This window comes from Papaver somniferum, chromosome 1, assembly GCF_003573695.1.
Source record: "Papaver somniferum cultivar HN1 chromosome 1, ASM357369v1, whole genome shotgun sequence".
NCBI classification, from domain to species: Eukaryota; Viridiplantae; Streptophyta; class Magnoliopsida; order Ranunculales; family Papaveraceae; genus Papaver; species Papaver somniferum.
This window is the reverse complement of record NC_039358.1, coordinates 156,793,898-156,812,927: the sequence shown is the minus strand read 5'-3', so window position 1 is coordinate 156,812,927 and position 19,030 is coordinate 156,793,898.

The window sequence follows — 19,030 nt, the reverse complement described above, 5'->3', positions numbered from 1 at the left end:
CTTTATGGTTTTTGGTGTCCAATAAAATCCTTCTTTTCTTGTAAAAGTAAGGTCGCTCTTGTTGTTCTCTTGGGAATGACATCAAATGGGGGAGAGTTCTTTTGAACTTGCGCTTAATTTTCATATCTTTGCGGGAAGTGCGGCTGTGGAATTATTTAGGGGTTATCTTGTATCTTTATAAACTCCTTGATGAATGCATTTAGCCTCGGCTTTATGATTGCATCTAAACAAGTTGATATGTACTTTTCTTTGGTCTTGAAGCGTCTTCGTGGAAATTTCATTAGGATCCCGTTTTCGTACCTTTGCCAATTTTATTGACAAAAATGGGGAGAATTAATGTGTAGTTCACACTACAAATACATATGATTTACGTGCTTTACGGGTAATTATGTAAGGGGGAGTGATTTCATGTTGAGACGAAAGTATTGACTAAGGGGGAGTGATACATATCACCATAGTATTGTCGTCGAAGTTGTGTGATATGAGAACTTTGATGTTGTGTAATAATACTATGACACTGTATAACAATGATCGAGAGCTTTTATTTTCTCAATGTTATGGCTACGGAACTTCAACAACTATGATGTTGAATTGAACATTTATGGAATCATGGGAGTACTTGGAAAAGACGAAGTTTTCAAGCAACATTGAAGCACCAAGGAGATCAAGCATGTGGACGAGAAGCTGCAAAGTTTTATTTATTTTGTAATCCATATGTATTGATAGTTTTGTCACTAAAATTGACAAACAGGGAGATTGTTAGAGCATTTCTCAGTCGAACTCGCATGCGTTTCTATCTCAAGCATGTTTGTCAATATTAGTGATCAAAACTATATGTCTTGATTTCTAGTATACTTATGACTAAGTCTCGGTCTAGGATAGTTAAGAATAGTTGAGCTCCAGACTCCGTGGCAATTATCTTGCAAAGACGAAGAACTACTCAAGGAACCAGTGGAACTTCATCCGACCAAAAGGTATGTGGAGACTTGAACTCATCTTGTCACTCAAAAGTCTATCTACTCTATCTCCTACTCTTGAGACAAAAGTCGTATAAGTATGATAATTTTCATACATACACATTTGCTATTTCGAGTCGAGTTTACTCGCCTATCTTTTTCTCGAAATACGTGTTGGTAAGCTTTTGCTTTAAACATCTTCATCTTTACCCGTGACGAAAGTCATGATGACGTTTCAATCTTGATAGTCAAATCATTATGTTTAACGACTGTTATAACATTATAGAAGAATGTTTCAACGATTGAAATGTAGAGTTGAGAACATGTAACCACCTATGGATGTAAGCATATAGTGTGTTCGCACATTAGTGTATAAATCCATGTGCCGGAAACCAAGTGCGTGCATATGTGTCACGTCCGTGAAATTCTGCTGAGTTTGAAATTTACAAACTCAAAAACCAGTCACCTTAGGTACGCGTACTGGCGGAACTTTTTCACCCGAAAAAGTCTGTTGATTTTGGAAACTAAAACCGACCCAAAATACGATATCCAAGGTACGCATACCCGTACGCGTACCCAAGCTAGTTATTTCTCAAATCGATAGTTCATGGACTTAAAACAATAAATTATAAGGAATGCAATCTTTGCAAACCGCGGGTATATTGTTCATGAATTGATTCAAATGAATCAAACCGATTTTGTTTCAATTGTGTCTATGTATAAAGACCTAAGCAATTGAACAACTCTTGAACTAGTTCTTATGAGTCATTTGAACTAGTTATGAGAAAGATGAATACGGTTAATACGAAAGCACTCATATGGCTAACCATTGGTCAACCATTTGTGAATCAACCAATGTACACGTTTAGGTACGGTTACTCAAACCTAAATGAATATATTTCATTTGTGTGTGACAAGCTAAGTTTCGATCTAACGGTTGAAAGATATTATCTTGGATAAATCAGGTTTTTCATCTAACGGTGATTATTGAATGCTTTGCTACCAAGGTAACTTAGATTTCAAACCCTGATTTGAAAACTATATAAGGAGACGTCTAGAAACTGTGCAAAACTAATCCCCACACCTCCTGTGTGATACTAGTTGGTTTTCTATAGTCGATTCTCCTTTAATCGTAGGTTTCTTCTCGAGACCCTGTCGATTAACGACTGAAAGACGTCATTGGGATTGTGAAGCCAGACGAAACTACTTCTCTTGTAGTTGAGCGATCTGATCTTGCCATTGTCTATCGTACGAGTTCAATTGAATAATTGACTTGAGATTATATCTCCGATAAGGCAAGATAAAAAGAAATCACAAACATCTTCGTCTCATCGTTTGTGATTCCACAATATCTAGTTTCGCTACCATACGATTTAGATTATTGTGAGGTGATTGATAATACTAGGTTGTTCTTCGGGAATATAAGTCTGGTTTATCAATTGGTTCTTGTTTACCTTGATTTTTATCAAAAGACAGAACAAAACTTTTAGGTTTATCTGTGGGAGACAGATTTATCTATCCTTAGAGACTTTTCTGTGTGATACAGATTTGTTTACTAAAGTCTTCGAATTTGCGTCGTAACAACTCTTGGTTGTGGGTGAGATCATCTAAGGGAATCAAGTGCGTAGTATCCTGCTGGAATCAGAGACGTAAGGAGCGTAACTGTACCTTGAATCAGTGTGAGATTGATTAGGGTTCAACTACAGTCCAGACCGAAGTTAGTTTGTAGTAGGATAGTGCCTGTAGCGGCTTAATACAATGTGGCGTTCAATCTTGACTAGGTCCCTGGGGTTTTCTGCATTTGCGATTTCCTCGTTAACAAAATTTCTGGTGTCTGTGTTATTTCTATTCCGCATTATATTTTGTTATATAATTGAAATATCACAGGTTGTGCGTTTGTATCGATCAATTGTGAAATCCAACCTTTGGTTGTTGATTGGAAATTGATTGATCCTTGGATATTGGTCTTTGAAACTGTTAGAGCATAGCTCGGTCGACCTCGCATGCGTTGCTATATCAAGCATGTTTGTCAATGTTAGTGATCAAAACTATGAGTCTTGATTTCTAGTCTACATAGCTAAGTCTCGGACTAGGATAGAAAAGTGTAGTTGAGCTCAAGGACTTCATGGTGATTCATCATACAACGACGAAGATCTACTCAAGGAACCGTGGAACTTCATCAACAAAAGGTATGTGGAGACTTGAACTTATCTATCACTCAAAAGTCTATATATTCTATCTCCTACTTCTTATGAGACAAAAAGTCGTATGCTATATAGACTGGATCATACACATTTGAAATTTCGAGCTGAGCATTCACTACTTATCTTTTTCTCGAAATCGTGTGTTGGTAAAGCGTTTCGCTTTGATCAAGTTTATCTTCACCTAGTGACGAAAGTCATGAAAAGTTTCAATTACTTTGAGAATTGCTCTGACGTGAAACGGTGTATGAATAACGGCTATTTAACGTCCTCTGAGAATGTATCAATGATTGGAATGAGAGTTTAGATTACATAACCATGTATTCCTTAATCCGAAGTTTTCGAACTTTGTTGATTGAGAGAAACCGGAGGAATTGGCTTTGCCAAGTCCGCGAACTGAAGGAAGTTCTCTTACCGAGAATTTCTACTGGGATTTTCCAAAAACTCGTTTGCGTGATTAGTCCGTGAACCTAGTCCGCGAACTGGCGGAAGTCTCTTTGCCGAGATTTTCTGCTGAGTTTGGAAAACTTTGCCGGTTGCCTTAAGTCCGCGAACTTGTTTGTGAGCTTAAGTGGTTATGATCTAAAGATGTGCTCTGAACTTGAAACTTAAATTACTAAGGAATGCTTTATGCAAACCGTGTCTATAAAGTTCATGAGCCGATTCATCGAACCGAATCATCTTTGTTTCAATTGTGTCTTGTGTAGTTACATAAGATCTCGTAGCAATTGAACAACTCTCTAACTAGTTCATTTGAGTCAATTGAACTAGTTATGGTGAAGAAGAACTAGGTTAATATGAAATGCTCATATGGTTAACCTTTTGGATTACTATGCTGAACCAACATACATGTACACGTTTGGGCATGGTTTTCACAAACCCAGTAAACGTCTACCCAAGTGTGTGTGACAAGCTAAGTTTTCGATCTAACGGTTGAGAAATATTAGCTTGAATCTAAATCAGGTTTTCATTTAACGGTGAATATGGATTCTTTGTAACTAAGGCAAAACCCTGATTTGAAAACTATATATAGGAGACATCTAGCATTGTGCAAAACTAATCCCCACACGTCTGTGTGATACTAGTGTGCTCGCTAGAGTCGATTCTCCTTTAACCTTTGGTTTTATTCTCTAAAGCCAGGTTAACGACTTAAAGACTTCATTTGGATTGTGAAGCCAGACCGATACTACTTTTATCATAGTTGTGTGATCTGATCTTGCATCTTCTATCGTACGAGTACAATCTTTGATTGGCTTGAGATCGTGAGAGTTATCCGATAGGCAAGATAAAGAAGTCACAAACATCTTCGTCTCACTGTTTGTGATTCCTCGAAAAACCGCTTGTGTAGTCAAGAAGGATTGTTGAGAGGTGATTGATTAATCTAGGCTGTTCTTCGTGCATATAAGACCGGATTATCAATTGGTTCCTGTTCACCTTGATTTTATATCTTAAGACGGAACAAAAACCTAGGGTTTTTCTGTGGGAGACAGATTTATCCTTTGATAGACTTTTCTGTGTGAGACAGATTTGTTTATTATCAAGTCTGCGATTTTGGGTTGCAGCACCTCTTGGTTGTGGGTGAGATCGGCTAAGGGAATCAAGTGCGCAGTATCCTGTTGGGATCAGAGGCGTAGGAGTACAACTGTACCTTGAATTAGTGGGAGACTGATTGGGGTTCAACTATAGTCCAGTCCGAAGTTAGCTTGTAGTAGGCTAGTGTATGTAGCGGCTTAATACAGTGTGTATTCAATCTGGACTAGGTCCCGGGGTTTTTCTGCATTTTCGGTTTCCTCGTTAACAAAACTTCTGGTGTCTGTGTTATTTCTTTTCAACAAGTTGTGCGTTAAAGATCATCAATTGGAAATCCAACCTTTGGTTGTTGATTGATATTGATTTATCCTTGGACATTGGTGTTTGGTACCATCCAAGTTATGTCTCTTTGATAAAGACTCGCAGATTTCCATTGGCTTGAGTAAAGATCAAATCGAGAGATCGAGATATAAACTCATTGATGTATCTTTTTATTGATTGAGTCTAACTGTCTAGTTGATTGTCATAAAAAGTATAGTTTGTCCATACAGATTGCTAAGCAAAATATTGGGTGGTGTTGTTAGACCCCCGCTTTTTCAATTGGTATCAGAGCAGGAAAACACGTTTAAGACCTCATAAGTCTGTGTTTGTAGCGATATGATTATGGACGAGTCTATCTCTAATAATGTACATGTTCATAAATTACCAGATGATTTTCAAAGCTTGGATTCACCGGAGAGGACTGTCACATCTAGGTCACTATCTAAACATTATCTTAATGTAAAACCTGTTGAAGTCTGGGAAACACGCCTAGAAAAACAGTTGGATGAACTTTCTGATGAAGGTGATTCAAAAATATTGACAGAGATGTTGATGAGGAAGTCTCTGAGTATGTGAAGGTTTTGAATTCGTTCGAAAAGAAGAAGATGACAACTTCTCATGTCACTCCTCTTATGACTCCTCTCTGTCGAGAAAACAAGAAATTGAGAAGATGTTACGCAGGTGTTTATGTTTCGAATCGTTCTAACGAATCGATCCTCAAGGATTCTGAGGAAAACTGATACACGCATTTATGTGTCTAATTTGTCCTCAATGTTTCGTATTGTTCTTATTATGGTGTTTTGTGTGTTTGTAGGTATTTTTTTGGAAATAAATATTTTTGGAAATTTCGGCTCGAAAAGTTGCCCGGGCACCCTTGGAGGACACGTGTTATTCGGACTCTCACTGTTGGTTAAGGGGCACCTCAATTACTAAGGGGCACCTTCTTTGCTATTCGCACCCCAGCTGTTGGTTAAAGGATAACCCCTTCTTCTTCATCTTTTGAAAATTGAAATTGGCGGGAAAATAGTCACAGTTGCTGGCAGAATTTTCGATCGAATTTCCGACGTGATTTAGTGAGATTCAATCCCTGAAACTTAGTGGGTAGACGTGATATGTCGTAACAAAGCTGGTATGGGCGCTTGTTTCGATCGAATTTGGCTGGATAACTCGCAAGAAGAAAACAGGGCAAACCACATATGGGAAAGATACTCGGGATTTTTGTACCATGTTGAGGAGATTTCGTGAGGATATTGCATGTATAACTGATACTGGTATTAGGTAGAAACGTGCTGGAGCAATTTCGTGTACAACAGGCGCATGAGAGAGTTAATTCAGGGAAGAAAATATCCGAAGAATATTTTTTCTTCAAGACGAGTTATGGAGAATTTGATGAAGTTATGACGAGATATTTTGGTGTTGAAAGGCTATATAAGTGGCTGAGGATTAGTACGAAGGGGGATGGATAGTTAGGGAGACTTTAGAAGACAACAGAGGAGAGAAATCAAAGTTGCAGAGAACTCCATTGTTGCTGCTGGTGAAGAACACACGAAGAACAACGGCCCATAGAGAACCGTCGTTCATGCTATAGTGGAGCGGAAAACTTATTTGCACGGTAACAACGACACTAGGGCAGACTTATCTGCAACAGTGACAGCTACACAAACCTTATATCGTTCTTTGTAACAGTTTGGTTTGTAATAGAAATAATTGTTACAAACCCGGTTTAAGCATTATTTCTCCCATTTTCTTCATTTGTAAACCCCTTGAGCAATAAAAATGATTTTTGAGCGTGTTTCCAATATGATGATGAGCTAATTCTCCCACAACCAAGGCAGTGAGGAAGCTATTTACGCATGAATAATTGGTAATCATTTATTTCCTCTAATTTATAATTTATAATTCACTCAATCACTGCTTTTCCAGAGTTTTTAATTGTTTTCAAAAATTGTCTTCATTAGTTGTGATTCAATTAGATAGGTTATGCTTTGTTTAGATAATCTATGCTTAGGGATACAATTAATATTTGAGAATTTTCCAGATTATTTGTGAATTAAGAAATAAGAGTCTTAAAATATAATTAGAGTTTTGGATTGTTTACGATAATTTATTCATGTGTAATAGTGAAATCAGTGTCTCGGTTGCTTTCTAATATCTTGAAGTCAATTTTGTAATAAGTTTTCTTTGTTTTTAAATTTTTATTAAGTCTAAAATTCATTGCCTTCACAAGTCTTAAAACAACCTTTTTATCACTATCTACAACAACTTCGAAAACACATCAAATTTTTGGCGCCGCCGACGCGGACTTGTCTTTAGGCTAGAGTTTTTAGATTTTTTTAAGTTTTTATTTGTTTTTATTTTATTTGTTCTTCTTTACGTTTTTGGGTTTTTGTCTTTTCCTTACAGATTTTGAACTGGGAGTGAAAGAAAATTTTACCAAAGCTTTGGTGAATACTTAAATACTTGGAGTAAAAGACAAAGCGAAAGGAGCGAAAGAAGAATTTTTTTTTTTTGTTTTTATTAAAAAAAAAAGAGAAAAAAAAGAGACATTTTATTTTATTTATTTATTTTAGACTTTCCTTTTCTTTTGGACTTTGGACTTGGACATTTGGACATTCTTTTATTTTTAAACCCTACGGAAGGGTAGTATTAAATAATAAACTGTTTGCAGAGAAGGACGGTGATTACGATATCACCTCGGCCCCTCGGGTTCATACACGACATTGGAGTTGTGGCCCGAGTAGACTTCAGCGGTTCATCCCACGTCTGGAACGGGAGGTAAGTTTGTCGAAACACTCGCGAATCCCCTGTCAGCGAGTTACTGTATTCCTTCGATTGCATATATGTTGAGGACTTGAAAACGGCTGCTTTAATTTCCTAGTAAAGGGCAAGGACTGGCCATACAAGATAAGGGTTCGGATTTCATCACCGTTCTCTTCTTGCCCGCCTTAGGAAAACAAAACCAAACGCGAACCTAAACCTAAAATTTGGAATAGAATGAGACCTATAGGGTAACGAGCTTAATAGGAAAGTCGTTCGAAAAATATTGGTTACTCTTTTGAGCATACTTTGAAGTTCATGATGGTTTCTGTGAGTTGAATGCGTGACTGCGCCGCCTTGGAATGCGGTGAGGCCTTGGGTATCAAAGCTCTACGTAGCTTCCCTCGCCTCTATTCAACTTACTTTGACTCGGATTAATTCCAGAGGGGTTTGCTCAAATTGTAACGAATTCCCATTCGAAGGATTAGAAGCTGGTCTAGAAACAATCTAAGTGGAGCCATCATGCTTTTTGTTTGCTAGAAATCAGTAGGTTTGTTGTGGTGGAGTCAGCCTTGTTTGTGTTTGCATAGAACTTCCCTTCCTTTTAGGACTTTTTTCTTTTTCTTTTGTTAGTGTATGCCCGAAAGGGCTTGGAAAATAAATACTTTTGGCCGTTTGATTAGTGACGAGCCTAGAAGTTCTTCTTGTGAAAGCGGGGAGCTCGAAGACTCTTCTTTTGAGAGCCCTGTTTTTGGAAACTTTAGTTTTGAGAATCTGTCTCTTCATGAGGAAAGTACCCCTAGTACTTCAGTTGTGCCAGCGATGGCAACTTCAAAAGATTACAAGTTCCCAACTAGGACCAACCGAGCTTCGTGCATTAAATTGCCAGCCAATACGGCTAATTTCGAGATAAAACCTAGTATTCTTCAGATGATCCCTATGTTCTTAGGAAAATATGATGAGAACCCTTATTTTCATATTAGGGACTTTGAGGAAATCTGTGGGACACTTAGAATAAAAGACCTCACTGATGAAGTTTTGAAACTTAAGATGTTTCCTTTTTCCTTGAGAGATAAAGCCAAGACCTGGCTGAACAACCTACCACCTGAGTCCATTGAAACATGGCAGAAACTTGTTGTTGCTTTCTATATGAAATTCTACCCTGAGCATAAAACTGCAGCTGTTAGGCAGAAAATTAGTGCTAGTGTGCAACAAGAGGGAGAGTCTCTTTATAGGTTTTTAGAGAGATTCAATGATCTCCTATCCCAGTGTCCTCACCATGGATTTGATAAAATGAAACTTGTTGAGATTATTTATAATGGTTTAGACTATTCGACCAAAGCCATGGTCGAGTCTATGTGCGCTGGTGAATTCACCAGTAAAAATGCTGATGATGCTTTTACCTTCTTAGGAGTTATTGCTGAAAAATCCCAACAGTGGGAGTCTTGTGTTGAACCTCCTAAAAGACTCTTGGTCAATAGAAGTAACACCAATGTGGTAGATACAAGGTTCGAGTCAGATGCTAAGTTTGTTGCTTTGTCTAGAAGGTTAGAAGCTTTGGAATTGAATCATCCTAATTATAGGTCTCTTGTTGAACCTGATGATAGGATTAGAGCCGCTCAAGTCTCTAGTTGTGGAGTAGATCCCAATAACTCGTTTTGGGAAGGTCATGTTAGTGAAGAACAAGCCCATGCTATCTATAACAACGTTAGGTTTGAGAACCGTCAGAAGTTTGACCCATACTCAGAAACCTACAACCCTGGTTGGAGAAACCATCCTAATTTTTCTTGGTCTAAGGTCCAGAATCAAGGTTAGTCTAGTAATTATCAGCCTCCCCCAGGTTTTGTTTATGCTAAGAACTCTTCAGGTCAACCCCAGTTTCAGAACCCTTCGGATAAAAAGATCACAAGTTTAGAAGACACTCTAGCCTCGTTTATTAAAATCTCTGATAAGATCAACCTAATGGTTGCTCAAGGGATAGAAGAAAGTAAAAATATAGGTTATGCTAACTCCCAAGTTATTTCTGAGTTAAAAAACCAGGTTAGTCAGATAAATGAATCTTTGATGGAAAAAGGTAAGTTTCCTAATCAAACTCAACCCAATCCTAAAGCAAATAAATCATACAATCATGTGAACTCTATTACAACCCTTAGGAGTGGAAAGAAAGTTGACAATAAGGTTTCCATGCCTGATACTGAACATGTTGTAGTTCACCCTTCTGAGCCAGAAAATGAGGAGACTGATAGAGTCTCTAAAGAGACCAATGAGGGTCCTGCTGAGCCCGACTTTGTTCCCAGAGCCCCGTTTCCCCAGCTGCTAGTTCCAACTAAGAGCGAGTCGAACTTTAATAATATATTGGAGGTTTTTAAGCAGGTTACTATCAAACTACCATTGTTGGATGCGATTAAGCAGATTCCAGCTTATGCTAAGTTTCTTAAGGACTTGTGCACACGAAAGCGTAAGCTTAATGTCCAAAAGAAAGCCTTCCTAGCTAGTCACGTGAGTTCCATTATTCAGAATACAACTACCCTAGGTATAAATACCCAGGGTCCCCTACCATTTCTTGCACAATAGGTAAATACCATGTTGAGAAAGCTTTGCATGACTTAGGAGCCAGTGTGAATTTACTTCCATACCATGTGTACCTCAAGCTAGGACTTGGTGATATGAAACCTACCCAGATGACACTTCAGTTAGCTGATAGGTCTGTTAAAATTCCTCGTGGTGTGATCGAGGATGTTCTTATTGAGGTCGACAAGTTTATTTATCCAGTGGATTTTGTTATCCTAGATACCTAACATGTCCCTGACCCAGAGAACCAGACACCAGTGATTTTAGGTCGCCCATTTTTATCAACATCCAATGCGATCATTAATTGTCGAACTGGTACTATGAATTTGTCTTTTGGTAATATGACTATTAAGCTGAACGTCTTTCATATTAGTAAGATACCCTCTGAACTAGATGACTCGAGCATAGAAGAGGTAAACATGATAGGAACATTATTCGAGGAGTCATTACCAAACACTTTGTTAGAAGATCCGTTAGAGAAATGCCTAGCTCACTTTGGGATTAATTTTGATGATGATAATGTGATTAATGAGGTGAATGCTTTGTTAGATTCAACCCCTTTGTTAGACACTAGTAACGGATGGAAACCTAAGTTTGAACCACTACCAGTTTCTAAGTCTACCCTAGTTCCTTCGTTAGAAGAGCCTCCTAAGGTGGACCTAAAACCATTGCCAGATACCCTGAAGTATGTGTTTTTAGGCCCGTATGAAACTTTACCTGTGATTGTTGCTTCCGACTTGGATAGTGATCAGGAAAGTAGGCTAGTGATTGTCCTTCAAAACAACAAGGAAGCTTTAGGGTGGACCATAGCAGACATTAAGGGTATAAGTCCTACTGTTTGTATGCATCAGATCTATTTAGAGGAAGATACCAAACCTTCTAGGGAGATGCAACGAAGACTAAACCCTAATATGAAAGAAGTAGTTCGAACCGAGGTTCTTAAGCTGTTAAATGCAGGCATTATCTACCCCATTTCAGACAGTAAGTGGGTCAGCCCCGTTCAGGTTGTTCCCAAGAAATCCGGTATTACTGTAGTCCAGAATGATAACAATGAGTTAATCCCGACCCAAGTGACCACGGGTTGGCGTGTTTGTATTGACTATAGGAAATTGAACAAGGTCACTAGGAAGGACCACTTTCCCCTTCCCTTTATCGACCAAATGCTAGAGAGATTAGCTGGACATAGTCATTATTGTTTTCTGGATGGCTACTCAGGCTACAATCAGATCGTTATTGCCCCAGAAGACCAAGAAAAAACTACTTTTACTTGTCCCTTTGGTACCTTTGCATATAGACGCATGCCTTTCAGGCTATGTAACGCCCCTGCGACTTTTCAGCGTTGCATGATGAGCATATTTTCCGATATGGTAAAAAAGTTTTTAGAGGTCTTTATGGATGATTTTTCAGTGTTTGGTTCATCTTTCGATGAGTGCTTGCATCATTTGTCATTAGTGTTGACTAGGTGTAAGGAAAAGAATCTAGTGCTTAATTGGGAGAAATGTCATTTCATGGTTCGATCAGGAATTGTCTTAGGGCATATCGTATCTTCTAAGGGTATAGAGTTAGATAAAGCCAAAGTTGACCTTATCAAGAATTTACAGGTCCCAAAAACCGTAAGAGATATTAGGTCATTCTTAGGGCATGCTAGTTTTTATCGTCGATTCATTAAGGATTTTAGCTTGATTTCTAGACCTCTTTGCAATTTGCTTGCAAAAGATGTTAAGTTTGTCTTTGATGATGCTTGTTTAGAGGCTTTTGAGAAGCTTAAGACTTTACTCACTACCGCCCCCATAGTCCAGGTACCCAACTGGAACCTACCCTTTGAAATCGTGTGTGATGCTTCAGATTATGCTATTGGTGTTGTGCTAGGTCAGAGATAAAACAAATTACTTCATGTGATTTACTATTCTAGCAAAACTCTGAATGATGCCCAGTTGAACTATACCACTACCGAGAAGGAACTGTTAGCCATTGTGTTTGCCTTAGACAAGTTTAGAACCTACCTCTTAGGTTCTAAGATCGTCATGTATACTGATCATGCTGCTTTGAAATATCTTTTGTCTAAGAAGGATACGAAACCTAGATTGATTAGGTGGATACTTTTGTTGCAAGAGTTTTCCCCGGACATTAGAGACAAAAAGGGTGCCGAAAATGTAGTAGCAGACCACTTGTCTAGGCTAGTTGTTGATTCCCATGATGAATCCCTTCCTATAAGGGATAGCTTTCCTGATGAACAACTGTTCTTTGTCACCCAAACACCTTGGTATGCGAATATAGTGAATTATCTTGTTACCTGAGAGTGACCAGTCCAGTATTATTTCCTTTTGTCATGATCATGCTTGTGGGGGTCACTTTAGTGCTAAGAAGACTGCTGCTAAGATATTGCAGTGTGGATTCTATTGGCCTTCGTTGTTTAAAGACTCCCATAGTTACTGTGTTACTTGTGAGTGTTGCCAGAAATTAGGAACCATTTCCCGTAGGAACATGATGCCCTTGAACCTTATTTTAGTTGTTGAGGTCTTTGATGTGTGGGGTATTGACTTTATGGGTCTGTTTCCTAATTCTTTTGGTAACCTATACATCCTTGTCGCCGTAGACTATGTCTCTAAGTGGATTGAGGCAGTTGCGTGTAAAACCAATGACCATAGGGTTGTGATTGAGTTCTTGAAAAATAATATACTTACACGTTTTGGTACACCGCGAGCTATAATTAGTGATGGAGGGTCGCACTTTTGTAATGGACCTTTTAGGCTTCTGATGAAGAACTATGGTATTACACATAAGGTAGCTACCCCGTATCATCCGCAGACTAGTGGTCAGGTAGAGGTTTCCAATAGGGAGATAAAACGTATATTAGAGAAAACAGTTAATCCTAATCGGAAAGACTGGTCGTCTAGGCTTACTGATGCCTTATGGGCTTACCGTACTGCGTTTAAGACCCCCATTGGAATGTCGCCTTATCGGCTTGTGTATGGCAAGGCATGACATTTACCTGTTGAGTTAGAATATAGAGCTTATTGGGCTGTTAAGCAGCTAAATTTTTCACTTTACAAGGCAGGATCCCATAGGAAACTCCAGCTCAATGAGTTGGATGAGATTCGTATAGATGCTTACGATAGTGCGAAGGAGTATAAGAACAAAATGAAACTTGTGCATGATAGAAATATTTTACGGAAGTCATTTTATCCAGGTCAAAAAGTTCTTCTGTATGATACCCGTTTACATCTTTTCCCTGGGAAGTTACGTTCTCGGTGGACGGGCCCTTTTATTGTTCGCACTGTCTTTCCTCATGGAGCTGTTGAAATTGAGACACCGGATGGTAGTAGTTCTTCGAAAGTTAACGGTCAGAAATTGAAACCCTTTTTAGAGCCCTTTCCTACAGGTGATGTTGAGGAGGTCCCTCTGGAGGACCCTGTTTACCCTTGATTGACCATCTAGGAAGTTGTATGTTGTATATTAGTTTTTGATTTTCTTCACCCAGGTACTATCTCTCCAACTTCTCCTCGTGTTATTTTACTTTTGGTATTGCTCTTTCATTAGAAACATTGAGGACAATGTTAGATTTAAGTTTGGGGGTGGGGAAGAACTTTTTAGTTGAATTTTTGAAACTTCTAGCGTCACATGGTATCCAGTTAGCTAAGTTTACATATTGTTTCTCACCGAAAAGATAGAAATTGGAATGCTAGGGATAACAACCTTTTGAGACATTAGAGAAAAAGACATTGAGATCCTTGAAATTCAGGAGAGAACTTGTTCCTTTTAGAGGGTAACCATGATGGACCTAACCATACATGATGGAAAGGCAAGTAAGTCAGGAAATGCTAGAAAGACAAAGCAACCTCGCAATGAAGTCTTAGTTACTGGATTGCGACTCTCTCTCAGTAGAAACTTATCATCATCAACAAGCGGAGCGACATAAAAATCTATGAAGAAAGTTGAAGACGTTTTAGGTTTAGAAGCAACAATAGAAAAGAATAATTCAAAAATCAAAGTTGAAGTTATAAGAGAAAATGATATAAGTTGTTAGAATCCATGATACCAAGACATCACAAGTTGCGAAGATCCAAGTTTTGAAAGTCCTTCTCTCATGGCCATGTAAATTGTTGTCTTGTAATTTTTGTTTCCAAAAAAAAAAAATGAAAAAAAAAAATGAAAAAAAAAAATGAAAAAAAAAAATCATCATCGTTACGTTTTGTTCAATAAGGCCAAAGGGAAGTAGAAATTTATAAGTCAAGCAAGAAATCGAAGAGAAGAGTTAATTTTCAAGGTTCTATGAGGTTTGATATTTTATCATCAACAGCTGAAGACCGAAGAAGACGTTGTTTCTACTGAGCACTATGAGAGAGTCGAAGAAAGATACATTTGGTTGCTTTGTTAAGTCCGCTTTCAATCTGGCACAAGATCTTTCTAGCACTGGTTTAACTCATCACACGTAATTAGTCCATCTGTGTAGCAGATGTCCCTCTCATCTTTATCTCTCTCCTAATCTTATCCAGCTGTAAAGCAGCGGACGCATATTACAATGTTTATCTAGTTGTGTAGCGGATATCTCTTTATCTAGCAGTGTTGCGGATGTGTCTCCCCTTTTCTTCAGTCAGCTTTAGAGCTGACACCTTTAATTTCTCTGGCATTCTAGTTACTTGGAGATAGGTTGAGAATATGTATGTCCTCATAGCTCTTTGGATACTTGTGACCAATTAGAAGTAATGGTTTTGTGGGTACACCTCCGGTAAACTCTCCCGAGATTAACTCGGTTTTATTTTTTATTAGTTTTGCTCGAGGACTAACAAATAATAAGTTTGGGGGTATTTGATAGACGCATTTATGTGTCTAATTTGTCCTCAATGTTTCCTATTGTTAGTACTCTTTTTCGTCCTTATTATGGTGTTTTGTGTGTTTGTAGGTGTTTTTTTGGAAATAAATATTTTTGGAAATTTCGGCTCGAAAAGTTGCCTGGGGCACCCTTGGAGGACACGTGTTATTCGGACTCTCACCGTTGGTTAAGGGGCACCTCAATTACTAAGGGGCACCTTCTTTGCTATTCGCACCCCAGCTGTTGGTTAATGGACAACCCCTTCTTCTTCATCTTTTGAAAATTGAAATTGGCGGGAAAATAGTCACAGTTGCTGGCAGAATTTTCGATCGAATTTCGGACGTGATTTAGTGAGATTCAATCCCTGAAACTTAGTGGGTAGACGTGATATGTCATAACAAAGCTGGTATGGGCGCTTGTTTCGATCGAATTTGGCTGGATAACTCGCAAGAAGAAAACAAGGCAAGTCACGTATGGGAAATATACTCGGGATTTTTGTGCCATGTTGAGGAGATTTCGTGAGGATATTGCATGTATAACTGATACTGGTATTAGGTAGAAACGTGCTGGAGCAATTACGTGTACAACAGGCGCATGAGAGAGTTAATTCAGGTAAGAAAATATCCGAAGAATATTTTTTCTTCAAGACGAGTTATGGAGAATTTGATGAAGTTATGACGAGATATTTTGGTGTTGAAAGGATATATAAGTGGCTGAGGATTAGTACGAATGGGGATGGATAGTTAGGGAGACTTTAGAAGACAACAGAGGTGAGAAATCAAAGTTGCAGAGAACTCCATTTTTGTTGATGGTGAAGAACACACGAAGAACAACGACCCACAGAGAACCGTCGTTCATGCTACAGTGGAGCGGCAGACTTATTTGCACAGTAACAGCGACACTAGGGCAGACTTATTTGCACAGTAACAGCGACACTAGGGAAGACTTATCTGCAACAGTGACAGCTACACAAACCTTATATCGTTCTTTGTAACAGTTTGGTTTTTAACAGAAATAATTGTTACAAACCCGGTTTAAGCATTATTTCTCCCATTTTCTTCATTTGTAAACCCCTTGAGCAATAAAAATGATTTTTGAGCGTGTTTCCAACATGATGATGAGATAATTCTCCCACAACCAAGGCAGTGAAGAAGCTATTTACACATGAATAATTGGTAATCATTTATTTCCTCTAATTTATAATTTATAATTCACTCAATCACTGCTTTTGCAGAGTTTTTAATTGTTTGCAAAAAATTTCTTCATTAGTTGTGATTCAATTAGATAGGTTATGCTTTGTTTAGATAATCTATGCTTAGGGATACAATTAATTTTTGAGAATTTTCCAGATTATTTGTGAATTAAGAAATAAGAGTCTTAAAATATAATTAGAGTTTTGGATTGTTTACCATAATTTATTCATGTGTAATAGTGAAATCAATGTCTTGGTCGTTTTCTAATATCTTGAAGTCAATTTTGTAATAAGTTTTCTTTGTTTTTAAATTTTTATTAAGTATAAAATTCATTGCCTTCACAAGTTTTAAAATAACCCTTTTATCACTATGTACAACAACTTCGAAAACACATCAAAAACCTACATATGAAGTCACTTGAATGTGATAATCTTTATCAAAAGTACTTTTTGTTGGAAAATAAACTTGCAGAATCTGAAGCAAGGTTTAACTCTCAACAAATTAGTTTTGATGACAGAGAAAGTACTTGTCTCGCTCGAGAAAAACGCCTTGAGGCTGATTTAGCTACTGCTCTTGATAAAATCAAGATGTTGGAAGATGACTAGAAAAAGTTCAATACTAGTTCAAGCAAATTAACCATTATGCTAGGAGCAAGTAAAAATCATCGTGATACATGAGGATTGGGCTATAATGGAATAGATGCTCCAAGTACTAGCAAAGAGGTAAAATTTGTCAAGACAAGTGATTCTTCTCAACAAAAGGTTTCCACTGATGGCAAAAGTGAAATACCTTCTCCGGCAGTTAAGTTTCAAAAGAGAAAAGTCTATCAACCTCCAAAGTTAGCACACACAGATCGAGGTAAGAACATTCCTTATGTTTGCCACTATTGCGGAAATAAAGGTCACCTGGAAAGGAGATGTCGTTTCCGTATAAGGAATGGGAAACTTCATGATGTTCTTGTTTGGGAATCACAAGAAGTTGTGAAACCAAGATCATACGTTAAGACTGATCCTCTTAACATTACAGGTTGTAATTGTCCAACCTTTAGGCAAAGGAATCAGTGTTATGATAGACCTAGATTTGCCTATAAACGTCGTACGAATCCTTTTCATAATCGTAATGGTTATCAAAATAATAACTTCGTAAAGACGAAGACAAGATCCGATGCTCCCAATTGGAGAAAGACTAACTTGCAAAAGAATAGTCAATCCAATTCTCTTTCAATAATTCTAGAAGAGAGTGATGGGAAGAAGGTTTTGAATGTTCCTAAACGCAGTCAGAAGTGGATACCTAAGAAAGACAATGATGTTTTGAGTGTGAAAAGGAATGATCTTCCAGAAAACTCCATGACTATGGAAAAGGCAGTATCCATGATGTTGGAACTTAACAAGTTTTTGGAAAAATGGAATTGGATGTGAAAGGTTCTAAAAGTGATCTCTTTCATGATAATCCAAAGGTCACTTGTGGTGAGCAAGACTTTGTTCACCCCGACGCAACTTGATTGTGTTGGAAGTGCATCCTCACCAAGGAATGCCCTGCTTTGTATACGGTGAGGGAAGCACAAGAATTGGGGCACACAGATTATGTTCGGTAAGGCGGTAGAATTCGATTGGATTCATCTAAAAAGGTATGTCTATAAATTTGAGCAAGATTTGTACTTTTATTTGCTTAGAATACTTATAATAATCTTGCTTATCGTTCATTTCTATCTAACTTGATCTGTATTTAAGGTTCTTAAATGTTTAGGTTTGAAAATAATAGTTCGGGATGTTTGGACTACATGGTACACATACCAAGTATGTATTACAACATTCAAAATCAAAATACAGGGGTTTAAGTTCGCAAACCTGTATGCATACTTGACATCGATATTCGGTAAACTTGTTTTGGCCGTAACTTCTTCTTCCGAACTCGGATTTACCTCATTCTTTTTGCATTCACGTCCTTATTGAATTTCCTTAAAAATGGAGATGAGAATTATTGAATTTGGATGAGTTAACATTGTTCTTTGTCCTGTCTCTTGTTTTTTAGTGTTTGCTCCGTTTCGTTGCACTTGTTCTATTCTCTTGGACTTGGGCACTGGGATTCTTTGAGAAATCCTATTCTAAGATATTTTGTGGATGTTACAAGAGTGATGTTGGTTAATCACAAAGAAGGAAGGTCGAGAATGGGTAGTAGTTCACATTGCTATATATTCTTGAGTGTTCACAATCATCTCATGTGAACTATGGTGCATAGTCGTCAATAACTTTGTATGTTCTTCTTTGCTAAGGAAATCTTTTTATACGCTTTTGGTAACCACCCTTGGTATAAATCCGTGCGAAAAAGATTGATTCTACCTTCTAAGGGCAAAGATTGTTATTGCAGTATTAATCTTTATGCTTTTGTGATATTGCAATTGTTTATGGGATATGTATTGTTTGCATCCGTGAACTTGAAGGTCCCATATGTTGTCAAAAGTAAATTCGTTCATAAATTGGTATTCGTATTAATGAAAGGACGAATGGACTTTTGACAAATACAAAAGTTATGCCTATGCAGTCATTTACTTGATGGAAAATAGGATAAAATCTGTTGTGTGGCAAGGATAAAGTCTACTATGTCGTTATGCAAATACTGATGGAAAATAGAATAGATCCTTGTATGTTATCCATGGTATTGATGTTCATTGATCCATTTTGTTATGTT